Below are 9,936 nucleotides of genomic sequence, written 5' to 3'. Positions count from 1 at the left end.
ATTCTGCAAATATGAAGGGTTCTATTGCCCTCTACTGGGTAGTAGTGGTATGTGTACAAAATAGGAAACATCAAGTCGAGTCAAGAGTCTGTTGTCATTTCAACCATATATAGCTGACACAGTACACAGTGAAATGAAACAACGTTCCTCCGGAACCCTGATGCTACATACAACAATAATCACAGAAACAGAAAACACAGGGCTAAGGACTAGTAAGTGTCCTCGCCACATAAAGTGCATGTGTGCAACCTGGTGCAAACAGTGCAAAGACAACACAAGACAGTGCAAGACAAACAGAACAGTGCAAGACAATAGACAAAACACAAAATAGCTCCGCCAGTAAACCTGTGTAAAGAGACAAAGTGAACAGTAGCAAAAATGTAAACAAAATGTTGTGCAAAGAGCAATAGCAGCAATCCAAAAAAGATGTGCAAAAAACGGCATGTAAACAGTTTATGGTAATGAAGTGATGTAATGTGATTGATACTGGGCAAAGTGAGTACGAGTGTGTGTTGAGTCTGGGTTGTACAGATCAGTCACACAGTTGAGTGGTGTAACATAATAATAAAGACTGGGAAGATTATATAGTCCATTAACAAGATCAGTTAACAATCCAGAACTCTCCAGAAGATCAATTAGAAAGAAAAGAAAATCACCAGCCAGCTTACTCGAAATACTGTACTTATGCTAATATTTTACACCATTTAAAGCGATGTTTAAAATGAAGATTCACTGAAGCTCTTGGCCTGTGTCTGTATAATTTAATGAAATTATTTGCTTGATTTAATATATTGTATAGATCCCTATTACACTACAAAAATTCTCTGAACAGTTGGAGCATAGACTCCAAAACACTTATGAACACAGGTGTGCTGTGGCACTGTATGTTGTGGGGTGGGGCCTCCCAGGATCAGGTTTGTTTGTTTAGGAAATATCACAGATGCTTAGATCAAGATTTGGGAAAGTTTAAGTCACCTTTAACTCTTTGCCATATTCCTCACACCATACTATTTTCTGTAATTTGTGCTACATTAGCTTTTCTGTGTAATCAGACCTGCTCCCCACATCAGTAAGCCTTGGGTGCCCATAAGTCCTGTCATAGGTTGTCCCTTCTTGAACTCCTTTTGACTGCTGCCTAATCTACTCCACCTCTTAACATGCACTATTGTACTGAGATAAAAAAAATTAAAAAAAATACATTCACTTCACCTGTTAGTGGTTTCAATATTATGGCTGATTGGTATATATTTCAGTAAATCAGTGTTAATAATGCATTAGCAGATGACCATAAGTAATTAAATGTATATCACCACAAATATGTAACAGTTTTATTGTTGTGTCCTTCCATGTTTTTATAGAAAAGAAAAGAAAAGAAAAGAAAAGAAAAGAAAAGAAAAGAAAAGAAAAGAAAAGAAAAGAAAAGAAAAGAAGAGAAAAGAAAAGAAAAGAAAAGAAAAGAAAAGAAAAAAATGTCATTGGCAAAGCATGCCTTTGTTATATACACATAGATAAAGACAAGCACAAGGATTACTGCTTACTGCTCCCTTTTTCTTTTTTTTTTCGTTGCTGAAAGAACATGTTTTTTTTAGCAAAGCAATGCATAAGGTCACACAGGTCAGCCTTTCATTCATATCAACTTTAGAATGAAGAAACAATGTAACCTCAGTAACTCTGACTAGCTTGCATTAGATGGACTGGTTTGAGTATTACAGAAACTGTTGATCTGTTGAACCTGACTTCACTTTGTGCACAGGTTCATTCAAACTAAACAGTTAAAGATTTTAAAGTGTATCCTGCTTTGATTCATCTTCAATTCTGCTACAGCTTGCAAATGGTATGATATTTTGCATCAATATTCGGCATCTGTGGACATGATTTTCTGCTGTTTGACAAAGTCTCTATGAAATGGTTCCAGTATACATCAATATCCTCTCCGGTCAACAGATCTAAATCCAGCAGAGCACCAGGTGGGGCAGAACAGGATATTAGGTGCATGACAAAAACAAACACACCAACAAACTAATTACATTATTAAATAAATATGTGTCATAATTATCCTGTGTTCACATATGCAAATATTAACCATATGCCAAAAGTACTTTTGTTTTGTTGAATAATGCTTGCCCTGCTGAATTTTCATGCAATTTTTTTTCTTCCTTTGTGCTTTTTCAAAATGCCTGAAGATTATCTCCTAGCACAGATCAGTATAATAAGAGTTTAATACAGAAAGAAAGAGATTGCTTGCAGTCTAGAACAGCTAATAAAAAATAATATAGTGAGAAGATTTATACCTATGAAGTTTACAAGACCAAGAGTACAAGACCACATGTACTATGCGCCCAAAGGTTTGTTGAAACCTGACAATCACACCTACGTGAACATGTTGAACAGCCTTATGCAGAACCTTCTTCTTTTGGCTTCTCCCATTAGGGGTCGCCATAGCGGATCATCCGTCTCCATTCTACCCTGTCCTCTACATCTGCCTCTTTTGAACCAACTACATGCATGCCTTTCTTTACCACATCCATAAACCTTCTCCTGGTCTTCCTCTTTTCTGCCTTCCTGGTGGCTCCATCCTCAGCATTCTTCTACCAATATAACCCATGTCCCTCCTCTGCACATGTCCAAATCATCTCAATTTAGCCTACCTCACCTTGTCTCCAAAAGGTCCAACATGCACTGTCCGTTTTAATAGACTAATTTCTAATCCTGTCCATCCTCATCACTCAAAACAAAACCCTTAACAACTTCAGCTCTGCTACCTTCAGCTCCACCTCCTGTCTTTTACTCAATGACACTGTCTCTAAACCATACAACATCGCAGGTCTCACCCCAAACTTTCCCTTTCACTCTTGCAGATACCCTTCTATCACAAATCACTCCTGCTATCACTCTTCTCCACCCACTCCACCCTGCCTGCATTTTTTTTCTTCACTTCTCTAACATACTCTCCAGTACTCTGCACTGTTGACCCCAGGTACCTGAACTCCTCCACCTTCTCCACCTCTTCTCCCTGCAACCGCACCACTCCACTGCCCTCCCTCTCATTCACACACGTGTACTCTGTCTTACTTCTACTGACTTTCATTCCTCTTCTCTCCAGCGCATATCTCCACCTCTCCAGGCTCTTCTCAACCTGCTCCCTACTCTCACTAAATCAAAATATCATCTGCAAACGTCATAGTCCAGGGAGACTCCTGTCTGACCTCGTCCATCAGCCTGTCTATCACCACTGCAGACAGGAAAGGGGCTCAGAGATGAACCTTAATGCAATCCAACCTCCACCTTAAACCTTGTCGTTCCTACTGCACACTTCACTGCTGTCACACTGTGCTCATACATGTCCTGCACCACCCACACATACTTCTCTGACACACCAGACTTCCTCATACAATACTATAACTCCTTTCTTGGCACGCTTTCTCTAAATCCACAAACTCACAATGCAACTCCTTCTGACCTTCTCTATACTTCTCCATCAACATTCTCAAAGCAAATAATGCATCTGTGGTGCTCTTCCTCGCCATGAAACCATGCTGTTGCTCACAGATGGTCACCTCTTCCCTCAGCCTGGTTTTCACTACTTTTTTCCATAACTTCATGGTGTGACTGATCAACTTAATTCCCCTGTAGTGCAGGTCTGCACATCTGCTTTCAAAATCTGGTTAAAAACTCCACTGCCATCTCTTCTAGACATCTGCATGCTTTTACCGGTATGTTATCTGGACCAACCGACTTTCCACTCTTTATCCTCTTAATTGCTGCTCTCACTTCCTCCTTACTAATCCTATCCACTTCCTGCTTTACCATCTCCACACCAGCCAACATTCTTTTGGATTTTCCTCATTCGTCATCTGCTCAAAATACTCCCTCCATCTTCTCAACATATGCTCTTCACTAGTCAACACATTTCCATCTCCATGCTTTATTGCTCTAACTTTCATTGCTCATCCTTCCCAGCTTGGTCTCTCTGCTTGGCCAATCGGTACAAATCCTTTTCCCCTTCTTTAGTGTCCAGCTTTTCATACAGCTCCTCATATGCCTTTTCCTTGGCTGCTGCCACCATCTAATGCTGTTTAGCTACACTGTCTCCTGCCAACACCTTAAAGTCTTAATCTTCTACAGGTTGCATCTCCTACATAGAACATAGTCCACCTGTGTGCACCTTTCTCCACTCTTATACGTCATCCTATGATCCGCCTTCTTCTTAAAATAAGTATTTACCACTGCCATTTCCATCCTTTTAGAAAATCTACCACCATCTGCCCTTCCACATTTCTCTCCTTAAGGCAATACCTACCGATCACCTCCTCATCACCTCTGTTCCCTTCACCTACATGCCCATTAAAGTCTGCCCCAATCACCAATATTTCATTCCTAGGTACACCTTCTACCTCTTCATCTAACTCACTCCAGAATTCCTCCTCACAGCCCACTTGGTATGAAATTCTGATTCATGATCCACATATTTGATTTGGCACATGTTTTACAGTCGATGCCCTTCCTAATGCAACATTCTAGTGAAACTGTGTGCTTCCAAGTTTGGTGAATGCTAAAGTGTTCACAAACTTTTGGCTATATAATCTACCTATTATACCAGAAACAATAATTTTAAAAGATTAGTTATTCTTGCATGGTTAATTCAATTATATAGTATATTTAATGTGGTTCTGTATAAGAATGATTTATTGACTGCTAGTTATGGCTTTAGTTTGTGACAACATGTTTAAAAATTCTCGAGTAATCTGAGTTAGCCAGAGAACATGCATGCTAATTTAGCTAGCTAGTTTGCCTACTGTTAATAATTTACTAATCCTTTGGTGCTATGGCATATTCTTATGGGTTTTGCTATTTTACATAAATATTTAATGAAAACAATTCAACAATTAATGCAGATTAAATCTGACACTAAAATACCTACCACTTACAAACTTTATATATATAGTATTAAAAAGTATAAAAGTATTTACTTTTTAAACTGTATTATGATAGAAAGAACCTGGTAATAATTGATGAACGTACATCTAAAAATATTTATTGGTGTTAAAGTTCCCTTTCAACATTTTAAAATCAGTTTATTACAGGATATTATTTTAAATTGTTTAGATTAAGAAATGTATTTAAAAAAAAAAATTATTTTAAAGAAGTGTATTTTTTTTTTAAGTGGACAACCGGTGGAAGCATTATGCTGTTCATTGGATCTTGAATTTTAAGCAGATTTTTAAAAACAATTTGAGCACTATATACGGGAAAGTAATAAATAATAAAAATACGAAAACTAATATGGCCTGCATCCATTCAGGAAACAGGAAACAGACAGCTGGTTAACCATATCCTGAATCAGTTTAAAGTTACAGTTTAAGTCACACTTCCTCAGCAGAAAACCCACTGCCTGCTTAGTGTAAACTGTAAATGTTCTTTATATATATATATATATATATATATATAAAGCAAAGCAAAGCTGCTGTTGGTCAACCTGCAGTACTTAAAGTGTCATGTCATTATAATGCCTAAATGATTTCCTCTGGCAATGGAGACCATTCATTTCTATCTCCTCGTCCTGCTGCCATCTGACATTGTGTTGACTAAATCTAATTTTCCTAAATTGTTCTCTTAGCCACACTATAAGTGCTGAAAAGAAACTTCTTGAATGCATATGAGTGAGCAACAAATTCAGGAGAGAAAATCCACTGTCTGTCAGCAACCATTTTGCTCAACCGCCAGTCATGTCCATGGCACAGCAGCACTGTGTCACTGAAGTCAACAGTGGCATAGCTTTATGAGGACAAAATGTTTTCAATTTCTGTACCCAATCAAATAGGTCATTATTGTATCTGTGAATTTGTGGATCTGTTTATCGAAATGAACATACCATCAGAGGTGTGGCATGTTAGTGGCAGTGGCAATAGAGGTGGCAGTGGATGATAGTAGCCTCCCCCCTGAAATAAGGTCTGTCACTCATATTGCTGCCCCAAACAAATCTCAGACATCTCATGCTCCTGTATGTACTGTATCAGATGACCCCTACCCCCACTCAGCCAACTAATCTTTTTATTTACAGTAAACATATTATCAGCACTTTTATATATTCACTTAAATGTGCATATTATTAACAAAAAATATGAAAGGTCATTTGGACCTTCTGGATCTTTTTGTGAATATTCCTTGACCATGGCCAATTCGTTGTGATTGCTGGTTTTATTTACAAACTTCAACTTTTTCTTTAGTATTTTAAAAGTCAGTTTCTGACGCAATGTCACTGTACAGCTGATCAGCTCAGACTCAAAGCAGCATACATACATACATACATACATACATAAATTTAAAGTCTTAATGTGTCACACCGCTCACACTGTTTTGAACTCAGTACAAAACTGGCTACAAATAATGATTTATCGTCAAATAGCACTGACACAAATCCTCAGAATAAGACTCCTTTTTCTTTTAATCATTATATATAATCATTATATACCATAATATAATATATATAAATATAATCATTATAATCAAAATACATGATGAAATCTCATATAGCTGCATCACGAGCTGCGCTTTCTTTGCGTGCCTGTTTAGCTTTTCACTTAGCAGCCCCCGAGAAATGCATTCGTTTTAGTTCCATCAAATCAGTATGCAGAAAAGTTGAATTTTGTTTATCACTGTACACAGTCTCTTCATGCATACATATTAACTGGTTCCACTTCAGGTGAATGAATTTTTTTTTTATTCAAATGGACAATGAGCCTTGTCTTACGCAGCCTGTCTTGAATGATGACCTAGTGTATAGATTGTTACAGTTATAGAGGCCCCATCCAAGCCTAAGACCCAAGGCAATTGCGTGCTTTGCCTATAGATAACACCATTCCTGGATTTAATAATAATTAAAAAAAAAAAATATATATATATATATAGTACTAAGTTATTGTAATCTTTAAAAATCCTCACAAAAAGGGGAATATTTTGCTACACTTTTACCACATATTCTGCACCAGGTTCATGTTGATAAACACAGTAGTGAAGGTAGTAGCTGAAGTAGCTGTATAATTCATGTATTATAAATATTAATGAACATGGGAGAATTACATATGGATATTAATGGCCAGCAAGTGCTCTAAATGAAACCAATAAATATTTATAATCATCTAATAAACATTGATGAATACAGTGCATCCGGAAAGTATTCATAGTGCTTCACTTTTTCCACTTTTTATATTTCAGCCTTATTCCAAAATTGATTAAAATCATTTTCCTCAAAATACTACAAACAATACCCCAAAATGACATTGTGAAAGAGGTTTGTTTGAACTATTTGCAAAAGTATTAAATATATAAAACGAAAAAGAAATAATAATAAATCACATGTACATAAATATTTATAGCCTTTACCATGACACTCAAAATTGAGTTTAGATGCATCCTGTTTCCGCTGATCATCTTACCTGTCTAAGTGTTTTATCAACTTGATTAGAGTCTACCTGTGGTAAATTCAGTTGATTAGACATGATTTGGAAAAGCACACACCTGTCTATATAAGCTCCAACAGTGAACAGTGCATGTCATGAAGTCCAAACAATGGTCTGTAGACCTCAGAGACAGGATTGTATTGAGGCACAGATCTGGGGAAGGGTACAGAAACATTTCTGCAGCATTGAAGGGGATGTTATTCAGTGGCAGGAACTTGGAGACTAGTCAGGATGGAGGGAAAGAAGAATGCAGCAATGTGCAGAGACATCCTTGATGAAAACCTGCTCCAGAGCAGTCTGGACCTAGACTGGGGCGACGGTTCCTTTTCCAACAGAACCACGACCCTAAGCACACAGCCAAGATAACAAAGGAGTTTCTGTGAATATCCTTGGGTGGTCCAGCAAAAGTCCAGACTTGAACCCGATTGAACATCTATGGAGAGATCTGAAAATGGCTGTGCACCGACGCTCCCCATCCAATCTGATGGAGCTTGAGAGGTCCTGCAAAGAATATTCGGAGAAACTGCCCAAAAATAGGTTTGACAAGCATGTAGCATCATACTCAAAAAGACTTGAGGCTGTAATTGATGCAAAAGGTGCTTAAACAAAGTATTGAGCAAAAGGTGTGAATACTTGTCCATATGACTGTTTTGTTTTTGTTTGGAAGATTTCATACGTTGCCATTATGGGGTATTGTTTGTAGAATTTTGAGGAAAATAAAGAATTTAATCCATTTTGGTATGAGGCTGCAACATAATAAAATGTAGAAAAAGTGAAGCTCTTTGAATACTTTATGGATGCACTTTATTAAGATCTGAAGATTTTCAATTACTAGAGACCTGCCTCAATGAGCTAATGATAAACTACTAACAAAGAAATCTTAAATGTCCTTTCAATTTTGTATCAAATTTTATTTTAAAGGAACACCATATTGTGGTAAACAGAGATTTAAAAAATCAAGAATTTTTCCATAATTTAGTGCCTAGGCCCTTTTGACTCTTCTGTATTGGAAATGCGAAGTACTGGAGAGCTAAAGTTGGAGCTGGCCCGCTGACTAATAGTTTCCTGACTTTGTCTAGTCTCTGGTTCTAAACTTGAGTCTATGATTAGAGGTTGGCTTAGTTGAAGAAGGCTGGTCTGGTGGAATGGAGATAGCAGGCTGCATCCTGGGGAAGAACCAGGATATGCTAGCCGTTCCTGTATGTACTGGCTGTAAACCTCTTGTAGCTTTTTGTCCAAGTATCCATTGAGCATGGAGTTAGTTGGTAGCTCCCCATTGAGAGTAAAACTGCTGTCCATGACCAGGTAGCCATCATCAGGGATGTCATCCTGCTTAAGCGGAACTGACGGAGGAATGGGTTTAAGTTCTTGGGAGAAGTTAATCATGTCTGAAATATGCCATTCTTGTAGTTTTGGAGAGTGAGGATAAACCTGTTTACTTTCTGTGATGCTAGTAAGTTGTGGGAATAGGGATAGATTACCCAAAATAGTAGTAGATTGATCAGGTTGACGTAGGCTTACATAGGGCTTTTCATCGTGATTTGACATGAATCGATCAGGTCTTTGGCGAAGACCTTTGGACTTAGATGGATTCTGCACAGGCTTGACATTTGATCCTGGATCAAGAGATAACAGAATACTTGTTAAGGGAGCATTATATGGCTGCATACAGCATGTGCGCTATGTTAAAATATGATGTTCTTTTAAATGTTGGCAAATGTTCTTTTCAGAACTTACCTTTAACCTGTGCAAGTGTGTAGGACTCAGGAACACAATCAGCAGAAGGAGAGAATGATGCCAACTTAACGTCTGGAGAACATATAGCCTGCTCACGGTAGTTTAACATGAATATGAAGCTCTCTCCCAGCATTTCTGATCAAACCTTTGACTACAACAGGACCACTGTAACATAGTAGCAGGTATATTAGTATATAAACTATAGTAGAAAGCATTTTACAGGATATAATTTAAGTTACAGATATGTTGCAAACAAATTAAATTACAAGTTATAAATCTTGATAATGTAATGAAATTTAGCCAGATTATTTGCTCTATTGCTTCCCTAGGAGGTAACAAAGAATTACACAAAATGTAACCAACCTATTAGCAGATCATTTGGAAAAAAAAAAAGTTTTAAATATAAATATATGTTCTGAATATTTAAATATATGGTCCTGTTTCCACATATTTGGCACCTATGAACATATCCCTCACCCAATCATATATAAATACATTTCAACATCTGCAAATAAAAGCATTAAGAATGCTAACTTCTTACCAGAATTATAAAAATTTTATGAGGATTTGAGGTGTATTGAAGCACAAGTTGGTGAAGTGGTGATGAAGTCCTTAGTTTTGTTGTTTCTTAAAACAAAAATAGCAGTATATATCCATGCATGAGCTTTCTGGTCTATGAAAGAGGAACGACTGCTAAGTTTCCAGATTTAAACATGTGGCAGGTTACGAAACATGCAGA

The 9,936-nt window shown here is 37.3% G+C and overlaps 1 long non-coding RNA gene across 1 annotated transcript; it reads right to left on the bottom strand.

The window, feature by feature from the left end:
- Positions 1–8,126: 8,126 nt before the first annotated feature.
- Positions 8,127–9,898, bottom strand: LOC310736547. Its single transcript, XR_014536573.1, has 3 exons — positions 9,739–9,898; positions 9,198–9,362; positions 8,127–9,076 (listed from the first exon to the last, which is right to left on the bottom strand). It is a non-coding gene; the product is annotated as an uncharacterized lncRNA (long non-coding RNA).
- Positions 9,899–9,936: the final 38 nt, after the last annotated feature.

Source organism: Silurus aristotelis (assembly GCF_946808225.1).
Source record: "Silurus aristotelis genome assembly, chromosome: 14".
Lineage (NCBI taxonomy): Eukaryota > Metazoa > Chordata > Actinopteri > Siluriformes > Siluridae > Silurus > Silurus aristotelis.
The sequence above is the reverse complement of the archived record's forward strand: the minus strand, read 5'-3'. Positions and strand labels throughout refer to the sequence as shown.